At 46.0% G+C, this 22,299-nt stretch overlaps 1 protein-coding gene across 7 annotated transcripts in view; it reads left to right on the top strand.

The window, feature by feature from the left end:
* Window positions 1-22,299, top strand: part of celf5a (cugbp, Elav-like family member 5a) — a 143,816-nt gene that overhangs the window by 12,001 nt on the left and 109,516 nt on the right. The window lies entirely within an intron of this gene.

Here is a 22,299-nt window from a genome sequence, read left to right as displayed (position 1 = left end):
TGCCAGCCTGACCCACTGATGGGATTCAGAAGATGATGTGGCTGAGCGCATAAATGAGGGGCACGGGGGGCAAAGACATAGGCGCTAACAAGTCTAAAGCTGTCGCCTCCCCCCGCGCCCTCATTTTCTGCATGTTTCCAGCGTCAGGAGCAGAGCTCCAAAACAGCTGGGCTCTGAAGGGTTGAACAATCCGAATGGGGCACCAAGAACAACTTCAATGTGCACCTCATTAATTCATGCTTAAAGAAAGAAAACATTTGATCAGCATTTCCAGGATGTGTGAGCACAGCGCGGAGACACGGCTCCTTTAAACACACACTGTGTTTTGGACGCGCGTATTAAATGATGCCCGTGAACCAGTGAAAAGGCAAATCTTAGTGGTAGCGACTCCTGTGATGTAAAACCCTTTTCTTGAATTTCTCAGTCCTGCTTTAGCCTCCCCGCTGGCGTCCCTGCACACAGCGTGGCACCCCCTCCCATCCTGCCGCCTCCCCTCTGCCCCCCCCCACGCTCCTCTTCCTGAGACAGAGCGTGTCATAGAAATGTAACAGGCAGGCGCTGACGGATGTCAGGGCTGACAGAAGAGGCTTCTTCACTGGTCGCTCCTAGCTTCACACACACACACACACACACACACACACACACACACACACACACACACACACACACACACAATAGAGGTACATAGTGTTCTCCGTAAGACCGAGGCTACAGCACTCGCTACATGCAATTACAGCTCACAGCTGTTCTTATGTTCCACACAAAGAGCTTGTTCCTGAAACCACGGAAGGTAACCAGATTCAAGAATTTTTCCCTAAACAACAACCAATTGAAAATCATAATTCAGTGTGTGTGTGTGTGTGTGACTACCGATGCATCTGACATTGCTCCACCTGTCCATCTCTTGGGTCTTCCTTCTCTTAAGATTTGCTTCTGGGGTCCCCTCATGTGATGGTAAGTAGACGTGGCAAACATTCGTCTGCAATATTCTGATTAAAATTCTGTCTGCCAACGGCTGGGATGTCATTAATAGAAACTAGGAATTCTCCAGATATGATTTATGAGTTCTCAGCTTCTGTGGGTTTGCGTTAACCCTCACGCTGCTGTTACCCAGCCAGCGCGTAGTGTCGATGCACGTTTTTATTGTTATTTTAAACATTTTGTCTGTGGTAGCAAAAGTAACTCGTATGAGCTCAGATAATTGAAAGTATCTTTGTAATGACCCTGAGGGCAGGAAAAGTGTATTGACAAGTTTTAGGAGTCGTTTAAAAGAGGAACAGGTTGAGGGGGACTTGGTTGTTTAAACATAACCATGAACCCAGGACTGATAGCTTCATATTAGCATTTAAGATAATCTGGCAACATAGAACATATATATTCATGAATATTCAAAATCTGCAGCTGCTTAAAAGTAGAACTGACCAAAGGAAAATGAATGCCATTATTTACATAATTAGTGTCACGTGGAGCATCCCAGACTATAAACACAATCTGGAATTCAGCAATCTAAAAAAAAACCCTCCAAACTCCACTGTTGACTGTGGTTAAAACAACTTTCCACTATATATATCATTAGAGCAGAGATAGTTCCAGGTTTGCGCCTGAATGTCACCTAAATACTTGTCATTCCAGAGGACGTCAGGGGATTTTGAAAGGGAAATAAAACTCACATTTCATGAATCTCTATTGCTATACACAAAAAGATGTGCGCTGCATATTTTCCTATAGCATTGCTACGGAGCCGAATCTCTGGGGCTGACATCATGTCTGTTACACGTGCACGGCACCAATCAACCTTTACACTAATTACACTGCCTCTAAATCAATGCCGATGTTAATTAATTTATTTAAAGTTTATTTGAAGCATTTAAACTCCTAACTGTTGCATAATTGGTTAGTCTTTGGTTTCATTCCAAAATTAGTATTAATTATTCCAAAACAATAAGAAAACATTGGCTACCAGCATAGGATCGTCTTCGTACAAGAGAAGACGCCAGCATTCTTGGATGTCATTACCCACCTCCCCTGTTACACATTAGCAGCAGAGAGGAACAGTACAGCCTATTGGAAGTGTACTGGACAGGAATATAGATTCCTTCAGTGAAGTATGATGGGAACCTTGGGGACACCAGCGCCTGACATAAGTCTGCCCACTGAGTAGGAGAAGCTCCCACAGTTTACATCGTGTTTCTTGGCTCTATTACTGGCGCGTCCTCATATGCATGTAAGCGTTTCAGTGCAAAACCTGATCTTAAAAGTGTGGAATATGAACAGCCGCCTTATTAAGAGCCATAGGCTGCTCCTACAGTTGGTGCGTGTGCTTGACAGTATTCCCATTCCTCCACACAAGCCTGTCGGAGATTTACTCCGCTCTCTTTCAGCATCACAGCCAAATCCTGCATCCTTCACACTATCCCCTTCCCTTGGTTGACTGCTTCCCTCTATCTCTTCAAATCCCAGAGATCAAGGAAATAATCTCAGTCACTGCAGCAGGTCTGCTTGCTCCAGCATTCCGCCCCCCCTCTTTATCATGCTAGCATTTGTGTGCAACAGTAATTGCCTGGGAGAGGCTACGATGAAAACGCGTTTGCTGCCTGCGTTTACTCAGGTTATTTGTATTGCTTGACCTGGAGGTAGGGTAAGACACAGGAAGTGATTTATGGAAACAGCAATAGCATTAAAAACCCAATGGGAGAAGATTATGCTGCAGCACACGCACAAGCTTTCAGCAGTTTTGAAGCATTAAGTCGATCTCTTCCCTCTCCATTAACTCTTTCTCCCTTTGTCACTGCTCCAGTGTCTCTACACCCGTTTTAGCACCCATTCCTTGTATTTTAACAGATGTGGGTGCATGTATGTGAGCGTACAATATAGATAAAATATAGATCTCCTAATGGTCTTGTGTAACCTTTCAAGTCCAGGTTCTCTATCAGAGACCTTTCATTGGGTTATTTCTGGAAGCTGCAGGAGACGCGCTTTAATTTGGAGGTCCTGAGCTCCAGAAATGTTCTTTTTTCCCCTGACGTTGCTTTTACTTGTTCCATCTATCACTTTTGCTTGCTTCTGCTGTTTATCTACCACTGTGTCTTGTAGAATGTTAGCTGGGTGATGCTATCCGTTGCAATTAACCCTTTCACACACACACACACACACACACACACACACACAGATACACTCACGCCTATTGTTTATAATCTCCAGCAGACATGCTGACCATGCTACTGCTAAGAACGAATGACTCGGTGTTACTCTCTATCAAGGTTTGAGGATTCTGATTGTATGACTGTGTGCATGTGTGTGTGTCTGTGTACTCTCTTGTGTGTGTTAGTGTGCAGGGGTGGGGGTGGGAGTGGAGAGGAATGGTCAGCATGAAGCCAATCGGTGCTGACAAGAATGGAGGAGGAAGAGGGGACTCATTAGCCTCTGGATGACAGTGCATGTGCGTGTGCGTGCATGTTTTCAGGCAGAAACTCACAGTGACAGAAATGTAGCTAATTCAGCTCTGGATTTTAACTGAAAACCTTTTTTTTGCTGCCAGTTTTATATCCACATCTGCTATTTCTAAAGAGTTTTGCTCTTGTAAGACATCTGAAGCACAGTAATTAACAAACATGTCTGTGAGGACTCAGGTGAGCAGAATCCTGCTTCTAAAGGATCTAATTTCTTCAGTTAGCTGAGTTTAATGAGTTTAAACCTTTGACCTGGTCTTTGAAGAACACATTCTTAAAAGGAGAAGCAGGTGGTGCTATAATACTCTGACTCTTATGAGGAGACAGTCATGCAGCTGTCTGAACAATCCTTTGTTCCTTTGCCCAGCAAGGAACCTTGGAGCTTGACTATAGTTTCATTTTGCTGCACAACCTCTTTACTGTTGGGTAACAGTCAGAAAAGGTGTGTATTTCACTGCCTACTGATGCAAACAGTGGGGGACAAAATGGGCTCTTCAGTATTTAAGCACACTGCAGTGTGAAACATACATAATTCTAATGTAAAAATGGTCCCTCTGTAACATCGGTTCATTGTTTAGATGACTTCTTTGTCCACTGGGAGGACTCGGAGGGAGGATTTATCAACTTTAGGGAGAGTTAAACTGCCAGAAAAGTGTTGAGGAAAAGGGAGCAGGGAAGCGTGGGTCAGTTGACAGCTTCAGGCCGGACCTTTTCCAGCTGGAACGCACAGCGTGCTGCGTCCCCGCGCGCTCAGAATGGCCCGGTTGCGTGGTGGAACCGTGGGGGGAGCTCATTTGTAAAGCAGATTTACAGTAAATGTGCTTTGGTGTAGCGTCCGCAGAGAGACAAAGGGGCTGCACAGCAAGACTGCGCGCATTTGTCAGCAAAAATCAGGGCTAATGAAATACAGTACACATGGCTGCAGGGCACCGAGCTGAATGTGATTGACAAGCTGTGTGAGTGGAAACAGCCCGACGGCCCCCACCTCTGCCGCCACCGCCGCATGAGGCAGCCCGCCCGGTGGGTTCCGAGCCCCGGCCCCCTTCTCGTCAGATAAGGGAGACAGCGTGAGTCACGGGGACCTCTTATGTGAGGGTCCCTTGGGGTAATGACACGGAATATAAGCGTGCGGGCAGAGCTAGTGACGGACCTGCTCATGTGGAAGTATTTGCATTGCAGAAGAGGGTTGTCAGCGGCGCGCGCTGAGGGAGCCGGTGACGGCGTGATCGCGGGCGCTGGAGGCTTCTGTCGTCTGCATTCAGGACGCTGGATACAGCTGAGCTAGCACCGGCGAGATCAAGCGCGGCGACGCGCGCGGCTTTCCTCCACGTTGGGATTCGGCGAGCATGTTTGCCGAAGCTCTGTGTTTTTCATCGATATCAGATTTAGATTTTCACCTGACACTTCATTTTAAGTGGCCGCGTGCTTTGTGTGCGGAGGCGGCCTTAAAGCCTTTGGAACGTAACAATAAGCCGGGCGGCTGCAGAAGAGTCGGGAATATGAATTATATAGCCGTGTGCCAGCAGCTGGATGGCAGACGCGGGCTTCTAAACCATTTCGGTCTCAGGTGCAATAAGAGGCAGTTTTTAATAATTCACAGTAAAACAGTGAACTCCATGTCTTCCAGGCAGCAAGCTCACATTTAGGAGAAACACTAAATTCTGCTTTCTCGCACATTTTCAGGCCCTGAACCAGAGTGGGATCATTGGCAGTGGCGCACACGGGTCATCTTTGTCGGGGTGTGCACGTGCTACGTGTACACGTCCATGATAGGAGGGTTTAATGTGGCCACCTGAGCCTCAGAGTGACTCTGCGTTTTGCATGATTTGACGTGTCTCCAGACAGCCGCTCTGACCAGGAAGTCACCTCAGCAAGAGGAGAAGCGAAAATGGAAACGAGGTAGAAACGCGAGGAGGGGAGGAGGCGGAGGGTCGGGCGGAAGACGGGGAAGGTCCAGCCGTGAGAAGCAAGAGCGGAGCGATTTGAATCGCGGTGATGTGAAGATTAAGAGATGAGACAGGAGTGAGAGGGAGAGGGAGGGAAAGAGCAGGAGGTATGATGAAGAGCCTCGCCACTGGATCAGGACCGACAGTCCGACCGCTGTTTTCTATATGAAAGGGGAGAAAAAAGCGGGCCGGGGCTGCTCTTTTGTTGAACTCCATGATGAAGTGTGGAGGTTGCGGGGACATTCATTACGCTGGCAGTGTGGCGTCGGCTGCCTGCACATCCCCTGCCTCTCACATTGTCCCATCAGAATGGATGCAGCGCTCCAAAGAAGCAAAAAGGATAATCAAAATGAACAAAAGACTTAAGAGCCAATGCAGTGATGAAGCTTTGATCCATGAACATCCCCAGGATAATCCGTGTTTTGCACACGGAATGCCAGTCCTTTGTTTGCCCTGGTTTCTGGGAATATTAATATACTACGTGATATTGATGGGACTTATGAAACCTCCCTCGTCAGCAGTCCCTCTTAATGAAAGCAAAGATGTGGAAATCATTCATTTACCTCAGATTGTGTTTCGCTGACCTTTAAAAGGAGGTATTTATGGTTTGAAATAACCACGGCAACCTGGTCAGCCGTTCTCTATCGTGTAGTCGTGGTTTTATTTCTTATTGAAGTGAAATCAAACGTTCTCATGATGATAATTTATCCGATGAGGCGGCAGCGACTGCTTGTTACACTGGCGAGCCTCTGGAGATGGAACCGTAGGCAGACTTGTTTGTCTGCCACAGATTGCTGCGTCTCTGTCCACATTGGATGCCTTTTATCTTTCGCACAGTCATTAAAACCTAAAAACTATCGATCTGATTCATTTTGATGGGATCTCTTTGTGCCCGCTGCAGCCTCATTAGCAGCGTCCGCTTCTTCCCGTCTGCTCCGCTTCCCTCCAAAATATTCCTTTATCCGTTTTTTTTTTTGAGCCTCATCCTCCCGGCCGACAGGTTTAAAGACGTTTTGGAAGCGGAATTTATTCGAGCAATACATCTGTGAGATGCAGCAAATATAAATCCTGCAGCGCGTTTCTGCATGCAGGCGGCCCCGACCGGTGCATCGTGGACCGCTTCCAGGAAGTGCGGCGAGCGTCTGCTCACCAGCGAGAGAGTTCAAGCAGTTCAAAGCAAAACTTTTTCACCATCAGAAAGCGTCCTTGTAGAATCCTCGCGCTTTATGCTGTTGACAATACCTGTTTCTGCTCTCCTGCCCATGTCTGATTCTGCTCTCCGCTCGGCTCTTGGATTGTTTTGGCGCCGTCCCGCTGTCAGAATACAGCAGCCAACACACGTCAGGTGTGCTGTCATCGCCCCGTATGTGTCAGGGTTCTTTTTAAGGATGTCGGGTTTTAAAATAAACACCCCAAACATGCACTGTGAGGAGATTAAAAGGAAATGGAGCCCACTGAATTTTACGGCCGTCTGTCTGAATTAGCGAACCCGCCGTTCAAATTCTCTTACCTGTCGGCCTGTTTTTGATGATAAGCATCCGTGTTTGTTTCTGCTGCGTTGGGATGTCCAGCTGCTGTGGAAGGCTGCAAACGTTCATGTGGAGATGGTCCGAACGAGGGAGCTTTGTTTGGAGAAAGAGATGCTAATTGCTAACTATTAAAAACAAATTGAAACAATGCTCATGCTGTGGTCAGCAAAGCCGCGCTAGCTTGTGCTGCCAGTGGAGCTACAGTTAAGGGATGTTTCAGGCGGTGACAGGGAACAGAAACTCTAACTTTTCCTTTTCTTTGAGTCTCTACAGCCCTCCAGGCTGTGTTTTCTTCCTCATGACTGCCATCTTTTGCTGCCTGACCTCCTTTACTAAAGATTTTGGATGGCGGTCTGGCCAAACCTCAGAGTCAGAACATCCAGCAGGAAGAGGTGCCAAGGTTGCAAAGAACCAGCTGAAAGAAAATAACTGAGGGTTTTTTCTGCAAAAGGAAAAGCAACAGCCAGTCCTTCCTACACTGAGGGAGAACAGCGCCTCTGATTTGTGTAACCTTTGACCCTCAACTTGATGTGGGTCTTATAGTCAGTATTTAGTGATGTTTTACTTCATCAGAGGTGAAGATTTGAAATAGGAGATAAAAAAAAGGTCCTTGGAGTAAATGGAGGCCTGCAAAACGACCTAGATTTAATATTTTCCCTCCTTGTTTCCTCAGAGTGGCAGGACACAGTGTGAGAGATAAATCCTTTCTAATAGAAAGCCTCTAGGGTCTGCAGAGGAGACGTGGTCGATACGGACAGACGCGGAGGGCTTTGAAGATGGCCTCTCCCCACCATCCATCCAAGCAGATGGAAAAGGCGAGAGAGGGGCCCACAGGGACAGCCAGGCTAAGTTTCTGATAAACACCCTGTACGTAACACCTAAGATGTCCCCGTGTTTAATGTGACAGCATCAAGATTAACTCACATTAGGGAGCCCTGAAAGCTGCAGCTTTCATCCGTCCTGGATGACAGGAAGAGAGGGACCTGGAAACAAGGACCTACAATAATGGCAAACAAACATTCGGAATTCACCATCAGCTCCCAGGAATCGCTCGACTTTTATAGACACGCGGCTTCATCGGGCATAAAACGAGCTCCAACCAACGCGGAGGCAGACTAACTAAACAGGACCCACTGAATGATGCAGACAGTAATCATAACCAACGGCATAAACTGTTCCTGAGATTTGAAACAACACAAACATTTGAAGTACACCCTCTGGTGATTTCTAATGGTGCATTTCTCTGCAGCAGGCAGGCATTATTCATCACTCGCCATTTGGAACTAAAAGACTGCTGTGGAACGAATCATGTATTTCCTTGTGTGTTTGACAATATAAGTGAAGGTGTTTAGTTGGCCTAATGGATTTCTTTTGACAGAGAGGCGTTCGGTATTTTGTTTTTGTCTGTCAACATGCAATTTGCAAGCTCAATGAGCAAAATGGATACACTCGCGCTTCTAGGTGCATGTTATTATGCTGCTAGCATCCTCAGAGAGCGCTAACGATGTCAGAGCTTCATGCTGTGGCGATGCCTTTATTTTACACGAGGACATTTAGACCGTAATGTTGGAACAGAGCCCTCATAAATGAGAGCTTTGTCTCAAAGTGAAGCTGTTTTTGAATAGACCAGTAAAACAAACCAGACCAAGAATGTTTTCGATAGATTTATCTGAACGTGATCATGTCTGACATTCAGTTTAGCTCCTTTATTTCATTAAGATCCCCCCCAAAAAATCCTGTCATCTCTTCCTATTGTGTTGCTGAGCCCAGGGAGGGAATCCTTGAGGCCCACTTTATCCTCTGAGAGACTGAAATTAGCTTCATCCCAAAAGTCATTGTTGGACTGTCAGTCACTCCGGGTACCTGGGATTGTCCCTGGTTCAAGAATGAAGGTAGATTTCTTTTCTTCCGCAGCAGTGTTGGTAATGGCTGTGCCCCTTAAACCACAAAGGGCTCTAATGCATCGTCTCTTCCCTTTGATGATGACTATAAATATGAATGAATTAGGGGCTGTGGTTATTGTTGTATACAGAGATGTTCGTGGAGTGGGGCGCTGGCAGCAGGGAGCCTCTGAACACCACCAGATTTAAGGGCTTGGAATATCCGGCTTCCTGGCGTTCCTGCTGCTCACTGTTATTTATTAAATTATTCAAATTAACACTTGCAGCAAGTGTGGAACATTCGGGAAGAGATGAGCAGGAAATAAAGAGGAGGAATTGGGGGGAAAAAGAGAGAGAAAAAATTGCATTGTGGGAGAAGAGAGTGGTTGCGGCGCGGTAATACGAGCGCCCCCCCCCCCCCCCCACCACCCCCCACCCATCCCCGTCTTGCCTAAAAAGAAAGAAAAATGGAAGAATCCTTCGCAAACATCAAATGACTTCCTGAATAGTAATGGGGAGACAAATGTCTGTCGCTGCATCACAGGCATCATTTACTCTGCGTTTTCTGGAGACAGACGCTCCGACTAAGAGCCGGTGGTGGTCGACCGTCCTCGCAAACAAGGGAGGAAAGAAAGAAAAAAGGGAGCCGATTAAACAGCTCTGGCAGATGCCACCGACTGTGCTGTTTCAAGCTCTTTACAAGCATTTATCATGATTTTTAGCATCTTTCCTGTCTGTCATCACACCTGTAAAACCTTGTTCTTGATCCCAGTGAAATATTGTCAGATTAATGCATCAGCCCCAACTGGGATGCGTTCAGGAGCGCGAGTCTGGGATTAAAGAAGAACTCGGAGAGTTACGGCCGTCCTAACGTTCCAGAGCTGCGAGATATTTAAGCATCTTGCATCTTGAGCTTTCACCAGCCCACACGCTCCCACATCAAGCCTATATATATAGCCGGGGAAGAGCTTTTTTCTTCAGTGCATGCTGTGTTGTGAGAGGTTTGGAAGTGTTTGTCTTTGTTCTCCTGGCAGTTTTGGTATGTGTGGGCGTTCACGGTTCTTTAGGAGCACCTTGGGAATGCATTCAAACAGATGGAGGGTTAAACCACAGCGTTTCCTTCCAAATTCAGGGTTATGTGCTGTTTTTTTGTAGCCTGCTATTTTAGATTGTTTGTTTTCCTGTTTGTTTGCATTGTTTTTTAGCAGGATAATTAAGGGTTGTGTAAGCAACAGTGGACCTTTAATTATGTTGTCATATGGCTGCAGGATTAAGCTGCTAATCTGGCATTTTGGCCTTGTGTGAAGATTCATTGTTGCTGATTAGAGCAATGTTCTCAGCTCTGACACCAGAATCTTTGCTGTCCATGAGCCAGTCCATGAGCCAGTCTATGAGCCAGTCCATGAGCCAGTCCATGAGCCAGCCCATGAGCCAGTCCATGAGCCAGTCCATGAGCCAGCCCATGAGCCAGTCCATGAGCCAGCCCATGGGCCAGTCCATGAGCCAGTCCATGAGCCAGTCCATGAGCCAGTCCATGAGCCAGCCCATGAGCCAGTCCATGAGCCAGCCCATGGGCCAGTCCATGAGCCAGTCCATGAGCCAGTCCACTAGCCGGTCCATGAGCCAGTCCATGAGCCAGTCCATGAGCCAGTCCATGAGCCAGTCCACTAGCCGGTCCATGAGCCAGTCCATGAGCCAGTCCATGAGCCAGTCCACGAGCCAGTCCATGGTGCTGTCCATGGTGCTCTCCAAGAGCCAGTCCACTAGCCGGTCCATGAGCCAGTCCATGAGCCAGTCCATGAGCCAGTCCACGAGCCAGTCCATGGTGCTGTCCATGGTGCTGTCCAGGAGCCAGTCCATGGTGCTGTCCATGAGCCAGTCCATGGTGCTGTCCATGGTGCTGTCCAGGAGCCAGTCCATGGTGCTGTCCATGGTGCTGTCCAGGAGCCAGTCCATGAGCCAGTCCATGGTGCTGTCCATGGTGCTGTCCAGGAGCCAGTCCATGGTGCTGTCCATGGTGCTGTCCAGGAGCCAGTCCATGAGCCAGTCCATGGTGCTGTCCATGGTGCTGTCCATGAGCCAGTCCATGGTGCTGTCCATGGTGCTGTCCAGGAGCCAGTCCAGGAGCCAGTCCATGGTGCTGTCCAGGAGCCAGTCCATGGTGCTGTCCATGAGCCAGTCCATGGTGCTGTCCATGGTGCTGTCCATGGTGCTGTCCATGAGCCAGTCCATGGTGCTGTCCATGAGCCAGGCCATGGTGCGGTCCATGAGCCAGTCCATGAACCAGTCCATGAGCCAGTCCATGGTGCTGTCCATGGTGCTGTCCATGGTGCTGTCCATGAGCCAGTCCATGGTGCTGTCCATGGTGCTGTCCATGAGCCAGTCCATGGTGCTGTCCATGGTGCTGTCCATGGTGCTGTCCAGGAGCCAGTCCATGAGCCAGTCCATGGTGCTGTCCAGGAGCCAGTCCATGAGCCAGTCTATGAGCCAGTCCACTAGCCAGTCCATGAGCCAGTCCATGAGCCAGTCCATGAGCCAGTCCACTAGCCGGTCCATGAGCCAGTCCATGAGCCAGTCCATGAGCCGGTCCATGAGCCAGTCCACTAGCCGGTCCATGAGCCAGTCCATGAGCCAGTCCAAGAGCCAGTCCACTAGCCAGTCCATGGTGCTGTCCAGGAGCCAGTCCATGAGCCAGTCCATGGTGCTGTCCAGGAGCCAGTCCATGGTGCTGTCCAGGAGCCAGTCCATGAGCCAGTCCATGGTGCTGTCCATGGTGGTGTCCATGAGCCAGTCCATGGTGCTGTCCATGAGCCAGTCCATGAGCCAGTCCATGGTGCTGTCCATGGAGCCAGTCCATGAGCCAGTCCATGGTGCTGTCCAGGAGCCAGGCCATGGTGCGGTCCATGAGCCAGTCTATGAACCAGTCCATGGTTCTGTCCATGAGCCAGTCCATGAGCCAGTCCATGAGCCAGTCCATGGTGCTGTCCATGGTGCTGTTGCTGTCCAGGAGCCAGTCCATGAGCCAGTCCATGGTGCTGTCCAGGAGCCAGTCCATGGTGCTGTCCATGGTGCTGTCCATGGTGCTGTCCATGAGCCAGTCTGTGGTGCTGTCCATGAGCCAGTCCGTGGTGCTGTCCATGAGCCAGTCTGTGGTGCTGTCCATGAGCCAGTCTGTGGTGCTGTCCATGAGCCAGTCCATGGTGCTGTCCATGAGCCAGTCTGTGGTGCTGTCCATGAGCCAGTCCATGGTGCTGTCCATGAGCCAGTCTGTGGTGCTGTCCATTAAAACCAGACCGTAAAACAAAGATGTAAATGTCTCAGTTCACAGCCAACACGCCACCATTAGCTAACATGTTCCTTGGTGATTTAGTGACCTTGTTGGTCGACCCCGAGAAGGTCACAGGGTGGAAGAGGCCATATCTCACCTGTTGATCCTCAAATACCTGCTCATAAATGGAGCCAGTAAATGAGATATTTGTGTCCTGGATTGGTTCCGGCACTCTTAAGATGTGTACTTGAGCTATAATTGTTGGGTGGTTTAAACATGGCTGGCTCACAGGTTCATAGAGGCTGCATGTTTGCCCTCTCAGTCAGAGATAGGCACATCAGATCTAAAGGAACTGCAGTGGCTGTGAGTGATATGTACGAACTGTGTCCACTGGAGAAAGCCTTTTCTGCCAAGCACCACAATTTTTACCTCCTCTGGGCAAAGCTGCATGTTATGACACTCATCTATTTGGCTGCTTGCCGTCTTTTGTCTGCAATACATTTGTTATTTGATTTGACAGGCCCAGAAAAGAGTAATTGCTTTTCTGACCTGTAATTTTAACTCAGCCAATGTATTAACCCAAATACACAGGTTTGATTTATGTCTTTTTCAGTCTGCTGCTTTGCTTCGAACAACCTCCCCACACCCTCGTTGCACCTTTTTTGTTTTATTCTGCTCGGGCCTATTAGACTGTACTAAGTTTAATGACATGACATTTTATGAGTGCTGTTGGGGCTTAGCATCATTCTGAATTCTTGTCTTCTCTCTCTTTACTTCTTTTCTTTGTGCCTCAAAGTATCTCAATGCTGTTTTTCTCCTAACTCAGCAGGGGTGGCACCATGCGGGCTCCCGAGGAGCTAAACCCCAGCCTTCAGATATCTTAAACCAGAACAGGCTTATTTACTGTGTGTAACTATGGTATAATAACACTTGAAAATCACCTTGTTAGACTCACAGTCCAAGATGTCTCCAGCACTCTGTGTGTGTGTGTGTGTGTGTGTGTGTGTGTGTGTGTGTGTGTGTGTGTGTGTGTGTGTGTGTGTGTGAAACATTCACTTGCTCTCATGGTGGGCAGGAGCCATGGCTGCTGCTGATGTTTCAGATGTTAGCAGAAATACTTTTTTGGGTTTGTTTCTCAGTTAAATATGAGACACCATCTGTCTCGGCATTCTCCTAATGGTAAGATTAAGCTGAAATTTTTATTTCAGATATTTCTTTCTTTGCATTTCACCCACAGACACACCAACTTCCTAATTGAAAAAGTGACGGCTTGTTTAGTGGATGTGATTAATTGCATGCACCCATACGTTCCTATAAGGAGCCGACTGTAGTTAATAACGAGGTGTAATTTGTGTTTTAATCACAAAGTGCCACTGGGGGGATATCATTCTGAAAATGGCCAAAGTTGCCTCTAGATAATAGAAATGAAATGTAAATAAGGATTCTCCTGATGATGTCATAATGTTACATTGCAGTTCGCTTTAATAGAGTCTGGCGGCCCGCAGAAAAGTCTTAATTGAGAAGGGATTTTGACACAAGTTTGGTGTTTTATGACAATGGAATCATGCTATGTTTATGCTGTTGTAAGTATTCTATGTTGTGCAGGGCAGGGAAGTGAGCTCCACAACAGTTTAGTGTTTTTAATAACGGTGTAGAATCTCCCACTGCAATATATCTCCCCTGCAGCAGATAGCCCCTACATACATTAACAGGATGTGAGGACATTATAAGCAACCAAATAGCACGTTGGCAGTCCAATAAACTGCTGTTATTAAAACATCCGTGTCTAATAAATAAGAGGAATTGAATCTGCTCCTGCTCACTGTTTAGTCTTCCTTCAGAGCTGAATGAATGCATGGGCTCAGCAGGGGCAAAGTAGTCCCTGACACGAATAAATGCAGACACGAAGGGTTATTTATTAATGTGCTTTTCATAACCTGCTCTCCATTAGATGTACTTGCTCTCTGTGCACAAGTTTTAAGCAAAACTCATTAATATCTACGTCTTCATCTGGACAGGGAAAAAAACCAGATCCAACTGCATTTAGTTGATGATGAATAAAGAAAATGTTTTGAGTGCTTTATAATTAGAGCGGGGTAAAAATAAAAGCCACCTCTTCATTTCAAAACAGCCTTTTTTTTATTTTCTCATCACCCCTGAACTATTTCACTCTGTTCACCACATTGGATGAGAAATTAAATCACTGTGTGCCCACTCGTTCACGTGGAAAGACCCTTATTTTTAGTAGGCTACGTTTTGTTTTAATGCAAAGAGACAGCTCTGTCCTTTATAGTCAGGCCCTGTTCCTGACAAACGGACCTCGAGCTCTACACAGCCAGCATCTATATTCACTAGCTTTGCGTTCAGAAATGTCAGAGCCGCCAGAACGTTCAGATTTAGATTCCTCAGATTCTAATGCCACCAGAAATGGATCTTGTTCTTCGACGGAGGAGGGGAGGGGGATCATCTGAATGGCATGATGTTGCAATACGAATGGAAAAATCTAAAGATTCAGTCCGTGTTATTATGGCCTATTAATACATTCTGCCCTGGCAGCTACACTTTTCATGGCTGTCTTGACACTTGCTAAGCATTAGTCTGCACTTTATCTCACACAGTGTCAGTATTCATTCACGCTCTCCTACAGCATGATCAACTCTTGGTCCTGCTTTTTTGAAGTATAGCTGCGCTGGTGACGCAGAGCCTCATCCCTCTCATGACCCAGCAGAGACAGGCAGACTGGTCATTTTTTTTATACCGTCCTTTCATGTAGCTGCTCGCTTTCCTTGAGAAGAAAAAGCAGATTGTTTGTTTTGCCGAAGCCTCTTTCATTTTACACTGGAGGAAGAGACCATTAATATTTTTTCTGCCATACATCTTATCCGCGGATAATGCGGGCATTGCTCATAGATGAAAAGAAATAGTGCATTACTGTCACGCTGGCAGATGACACATGAAGCTCTCATCGGGTGCCTGCTTTGAATAGCTATGATACTGCAGGGGCGGCAGAGGCATTCAAAATGGGGAGGAAAATAGAGGACACACTGTGGGCAGACGGAGGGTGATGATGAGAAGAGTAGAAGTTCTTTATGTTATTCATGTTTCGACATTTAAACTTCCAAGTTAGTTGGTGACACAACACAAACCATATTGTCACTCCTGTATAAAAGACCTGTTTTCACTGTGTTTTCAGTGGTTTCACTGTGTTTTCATGATGTGACGTTAACTGTTCTCAAAGCATTCAGTTTTTGTGCTCTGCAGCCTTTAATCTTGCAGAATGTAAATACTTCACATGGTGTATTGATGCATTTTTAAATGATCCGACTAAAGAATAAAATAATCTATCAAATACGTTTAGTTTCAGTCCACAGCAGAAAGACTTCAGAGGGTTGAATTTAAAGTGAGGGAGCGTCATCATTTATAAAGTGTATCATACAATCATACAATAAACCTGTTATACATAGAATACAGCTGCTTTGAACAAGGGGATGGAGCCCACACAGGACCTTTAATGGAGTCAAGCGTGCAAACCATTAATCACAAAGCTATCGGATTTAAAAAAAAACAACCTCTGTTTGAGATGTATTTGCTAATAAATTAGAATAAAACAGCATTTATCTGTCATTAACCAGTCAAACATGTCCATCACTGAGGAATGCCTGGAAGGATAACATCGATTTTTATGGGTTTCATTGCATGTTAGCTTCAAGTGCATTTACAATTGCATGTATAAATCCATATGTATTCATACTCTTTGCTTTAACAACACACAGACTTGACACTTGACTTTCTTAAAGAAACGTCTGCTTTGACTTTTATGACTTTATCTCTGGTTTCATAGACCAGCTGTCTTGATCTCTGTGGGCGTGTGACCTAGTGGCTGACTTGTGGGAACCAGAGATGCTGTCAAGCTGAAATCCTCCCCAGTGCTGCAGAGGAAACAATGGAATAAAACATGTAACAACCCCAAAATGTCGACACAAACCAGCGTATTTGTCAGGGTGACCCGATTCCAGTCAAAGCCACACTCCTCCTTACAGTTTTGCATTTTGAGAGAGGGAGAACCTGATGGGTTTGACGCTGGGGAGTGTGCACAGATGCAGCTGTGCTTGCTTGTAAACCTGCATCATTAAGAGCAGGAGGAACTCCAACCAGAGCTCTCAGTGTTTAAAGACAGGTGACGCTGGGGGAAAGGTGGGAGAGACACCGGTGTGTACTGACAAGCTCATATGCACTCAATAAAGCTTTCACTTCTGTTAGAAAACTAAAGTGAGTGCAGCAGCGAAAACATTTCCCAAACCCGCCGTTCTGCTCTTTAGCATTTCACTTTCCACCCTCTTTCACCAAAACCCCATTCTGGCTCCCCCCCCCCCCCCCCCAGTGGCAAATGGTGGTTTATTTCCCTGGTGGAAATATTGGACTGTCAGTCAGATCAATTGTCAGTGGCCAGGGCACTTCATGGTTCCTCTAATTATATTCCTGTGCAGCTGGCTTGGGCCCACGTAGCTGTGGGGCAGCCATTGTAATAGAGGCATCACTGGGTTATAGATGGATAGAGCGAAGTGTTGGCCAAAGCCTTGCAGTCATTGCTCGCGTCGGTGGAGAGGCTTTACTCCAGCAGTCAGAGCAAGGGCCAGGGTGTCTTATCTGGCTTCTCCATGCAGCTCGCTGTGTGCAGGGGGAGTGCATTACCAATTCTCTACCCTCTCTTTCTCTCCTCTTTGTCCCCCATGCTTCTCCTCACTCCTAACATCCTTATGAGAAGTCTAGGCACACTGCCATGTTCGTGTGTGGAGACAGACGTGCTGTCTTCCCCGAGCATTACGGCTCTCAAGACAGCATCAAATTATGACCGCTTCGATTGCAGTTTAAAGAGCTAAAATAGCGGACACAGTAATGTTTCAAAACTAATTTGCAGGGTAGAAAATGTTCCTCCTCTGACACAATGTTATTATGCACCCCCCCCCCCCCCCCCCCCCATGTTTACGCATTCACGGGCTCCTTCATACTCATCTGTGGCGATGTTGCTCCCTCCTCTGCACTGGTGCATCAGTAACTATATAACATAAAACACCCGCTATGCAAACCTATTCAAACCTTTTTGAATTATAACCATTGGCTCTAGGGGTTTGGTTGGTCACCACATAGCTTTAAAATATAAATAGCTAATATAAAAAGCTAAAAATGAATCTGACAGCAGTTGCATGAAGATCACGAGCCGAGTAACATTCAGTTTGTGTAGCATGTGAGAAGCATTGTCTCTTTCATTGTTATATCATTGCACCATCTCACATCCTCACCATTTCAAAGTGTGAATGTTATGTAGAAATGGCACCCCCCCCCCCACACCCTCACTGTTTTTGTGTGAATCCCATCTCTGTCTGCTGGTGGAGGTGTGAGAGGGGAAATCATGTGAGAAAGGAAAGTCTGAAAGGAAGGAAGAGGGGGAGCGTGTGACAAGCAAGGAGGCAAGAGTGGAAATGAAAAGACAAAATGAAAATGAGTTCAGACAGCAAACGTGTGGGGGTGGGAATACAAGGGAGCCAGGCTATAAGATGTAAAAGAGGAAAAAGAAGACAACAGTTGTAATACACGAAGACATTAAATGAGAACGTGTGGAAAAGGGAAGGCAGTGCTAGGGTGATGTGTTCGTGTGCGTCAGAACATCTCAGTCAAAGTTACGAGGCGAAGGACTGTTGAAAAATGATGGGAACCAATCCAGCATCTGAAATCCAGAGGCTAACGGAGTTATATAAGCAAATTCAGCTCCCCCTGCTGCTGCTGCTGCTGCTGCTGCTGCTGCTGCTGCTTTGAGGGAACCGTAGGTTTCTGTGAAAATGAATCCAGGCTGAGAGGGAGATGCTAAGAGGGTTTAAAAGACATCAGCCGCAGACACAGGAGGAACAACATCATCAGAGGCTGAAACTTCCAGGCCAAGGAGACAGCGGAGACAAGTGTGAGGGCATGTTCCACACCAGCACCGGGACACGCCACCTATAACTCCACTCATATATTAATAATTCACATAACCTGTAATACTCTGCGGCAGTAAAATATCTTCGATGCATGCAGGCACCCCACACGTGCATGTTTTTAGCATCTGCCCGTCCGTATTCACCGTGCACTGTAGCCAAGTGCGTGTTTTAGTATCTTTATGCACTTTGGCTTCAAACATGAATTTTGAAGTAGGAGGCATGGGGGGAGGTATTTAAGCTGCATGGTCTGGCAGACCAAATAGACCATGAAAGGGAAAAACAACAAAATCTGACCCCCCCTACACCCCCCCCTTTCCCACTTGCAATTCCCAGTTGATCTCAGACTGCAGCTTTATTCATACTCTATCATGTTTGAAACACTTGCTGCCTTTGCTTCACTTTAGATTTTATGTAAGATACACACACACACACACACACACACAAGTACACACAGAATCACAGACACACACCTCTGTATTTATGTCTCTGTGAGGACTTTCAAAGACATAATGCATTACTCAGCTATCCTACCCATCACAATAAAATGCCCACACACACACACACACACACACACACACACACAAACAAATACATATTTTTGCTGCAGATTTTAACTTAATATCACTTTCCCTGCCTCTCTGTCTCCTGCCACCGTTGTCCCTGCGTTCTACCCTTTTTGAACTCTCAGCCCCTCCATCCGGACTCGTTCTCGCCAAGGCGTGACAGGTGTGTCACGGCTCTCTCCATCACTCTCTCGACTTGTTGACCTTTGTCACAGAAATTAGTCCGCTCACAAGTCTCGTCTTGCCAGCCAGGACTGACAGCAGTGCCTTACATGCCACACATACCGGCTTCCTCTTGAGTGCCTGTCGCAATAAAAATCATACATTTAAGTTTGAGCAGGCAAGCTTATATTTATATCTGTGGATGTGTATGAGTGTGTTTAAAAGCTTTTTGGACTTTTTATCTTTTATAGTAATGTTAGAGATAAAGTGATGCAGATACATAATGAATGTGAAAACAGACGCACAGCATTTAGCCGATGTATAGAGAATAAGGATGCTCTTACACAAGGAGAAAACAGAAGTGACGGAAAAGTCTTTCAAGCCAGAAACCACTGAATTTTTCAGCACCGGGCCTGTTAAAACTTCTAGAAGCCTGAATAAATATAGGCAGAAAGCCTCAGAAACAAGCAGAAAATCACAAGCAACAAAAAAAAAACCAAATGTGTGATTTATTAGTAAAAATGGGATACAAACTGAAACACTGTGAACAAGAGATCACATGTACATTGTAAAATAGAGAAACCAAAAGATCTTTAAATACAAGTACAAATAGAGGATGGGAAATTAGTGAGTATTGATTTAAAGTGACTGAAGGGGACCATGGAGTTTAGATAATTCCAGATAGAGGGACTAAGCAGAGAAGGCCGACCTCCCAAACACAGTAGGGATTTAAGTTGTAGCCAGTTCCTTGAGCGGGCGTTTTAAGCATTAAAGGACTTAACAATTAATGAAGAGATGTAGTAGAGACGTTTGCCAATGAGGGCCTTATAAAATAATAAATGAATAAAAACATGTGGAAGTCACATGTTGAGGTAATGCCGAGGCAGCGTGTTAGACCTCCTTCAGTCCCTCTTACACCTTTTCTTCTTCCCTCTGTCTTTAAAGGAGCCTCTCTCTCTAACTCTGTGCAGGAGGAAGTCGGTCCCAACATTCCCATAACCAAGGATATCAGGACCCCAGGTGGTGCAGATCCACCCCTGCATGCACAGCCTACCCGTGTAGCTTTTAGCCTGAATTAGAATTAACAATAACGAAAGTGCGGTCCATGTGAAGGTCTCAAAGTTGGACAGTAATGGGGACTGGATCCCAGGTCCAGATCGTCACATGGAGCTCTGGTTTATTTATTCCATCACTCTGATGTGTAAAATTTTCAAATCTCATCCGCAGCTGTTATTAATAACTTAACGTCATCGCGTTTTACTTATATTTGTGAAGGGAAAAAAAAAAAATCATGACGGTGAGATTCATAATGACGTGTTTCCATGGCAACACTTATTTATAGATCGCGCCTGCCCTCATCCCCAGTTTGTTTGCCATTACTCTCACTTTGCTCTCTCTTCTCTCCCTTCTGTCCGTCCGTCCGTCCGTCTTTAGTTCCTCTCTTGCTCCTGGAGCACGCTGGCTTCCATCTGTCTGTCGTGTTCTGTCATGGAGATTGATATGCTGTGGGGCGATGCTAACCTTCACCTGGTTCTAGCATACATTTACTTCTTCTGCTCTAATCTGTCAGAGTAGATCCATAGCTACCTGCCACCTCCATAAACACATTTATTCAGAATTTCAATCCTAACCCCAGGCCACGATTCAGTAAATACTTTGAAGTGCGACGGCATAACGTGATTGCATTATTAAGTGTTCTTATGCCGGATATAATGCAGGCTCAGAACAAAATCCAGTTGTGTTGCACGGTTTTAGGCTCTTTTAATTTATTCTGTTACCGATGCTGCTTTTACCCCCTGAGATTCTGTTGAAGGCCCATCAAACACATGTGATCTCTTGTTATTTTTGGGCAGCCTTTGCATGAAGTTACCTCCTTTTCCAAAGTTGCGGACAGAATTTAACAGCATTTGGTTCCGCACTGTTGGCTAATCAATCAGGTAAAAATGCATTAACAACAAAAGTATTCTAAAGCCATTCTCTTCAACCTTGTGTTTATTGAATATTTAAACTTGTTGCACAGCAGTGGCTGAATAAATTGAAATGATTTAACAACAACAACAAAAAAAACCTCCTTCAAACATTAAACATATCTTTTATTTCCCCTCCAACTGTGATGACACTCACTTGTTCTGTCTGGGCACCGCAGCACTCTTTGATATATCTTTTGGACAGTAAACTGTACCTCAGAGGTTTGTGTGTTGCTGAGTATGGCGAGTGTGTGTGTGTGTGTGTGTGTGTGAGAGAGAGGCATCATTACACACAGACTGCCATCGGTGACGAGGCTGCTGGAGATGCTTTGTCATCGTGCTTCATCAGGCTGTGATCTGTGACATTTTTCACAACAGCGAGTGATTGACCACAGAGTCTGATTAAAGTCAGACACGTCCCTGCAGTCCGTTAGTCTTTGCTTCAGGGATTCTAGAAGTTCATCACACCCCTAGTCGGCTTCAGTAGGCGTCTGATGCTGTGTGTCAGCATGAACGCCTCACATTGTTTCATGTGTGTTGGCCTCATGTGACATGTTAGATCCATGTTACATCTGCTAAACTAATGTGGAGGTAAAATTGCAACAAATTCTGCACCTTTAGAGTTTATAGTGTTTTATACCAGCTTATTTTCCATCAAAACAATATGCATACTCAATTATTACCTTAAGATTAATTAAATTCAACAGCATATATTTCCATGTGGTGTCATATTAACTTACTTTAATGAATAATCTTTACATGCACATCCCTCTTAACTAAATTCCTTCAGTAACCAGTAGGTTAACATGAATGGGAGGTAGAGGCCACACTAGTTTATGCAAGTTTCTCACTAAGGATACAACTGGAGTCCTAACAAACGTACACAGTCGAGCAGTATAGACACCATTTACATGGCCCGTTTCCTCATCCTTTTTCCCGACAGGGCTGTGACTAATACATGAAAAATGGCAAGAAATATTTTAAGTGTGGAGGAGGCATTTTTTTTCATGGTCCAAGGAAGAATGCATTTTAAAATGGAATCTGCACCGGCAGCTTGTAGGCCGCCCACACAATAACGCCGTCATGAAGCATGTGTATGTGTGTGCGCATGTGTTGAGTAGGAGCACGGATATGTGCGTTTCTAGACCTTCGGTAGGTGGTTGACACGTCACGTTATTCCTCTTAATACACACGAGCATCAATACATTTTAATTAAACTGATCAGCCCAAACGTGCAGCACAGTGCTTGACAAGGACGCTCTTTGTGCTCGCATTCACAAGCTTAAACACTTTCCCATGATCCTTTACTGGGAACGGCATGACTGTATTTGTGAGTCAATTTTCACTCATAGAATATAGCTGACACACCTATGTCTATACTCCTGCCTGCTTTAGTCTGTCCTTGCTGTCTCCCCCATCTCCCCTCTTCCCTGTCTTTCTTTACTGTATTTCTCCTGCTTCGACTTTCCTCTCTTACTGTAGCTGCCTTCACAGCATGACAGTGGGATAATGAAAGCAAGATAAGTGCACCAGGCAAACAGTTGATTTCAAATCATAAAA

Source organism: Takifugu rubripes, chromosome 20, assembly GCF_901000725.2.
Source record: "Takifugu rubripes chromosome 20, fTakRub1.2, whole genome shotgun sequence".
Taxonomy (NCBI): Eukaryota; Metazoa; Chordata; class Actinopteri; order Tetraodontiformes; family Tetraodontidae; genus Takifugu; species Takifugu rubripes.
Note: the sequence above shows the minus strand (reverse complement) of the source record. Positions and strands in the feature narration are given on the sequence as shown.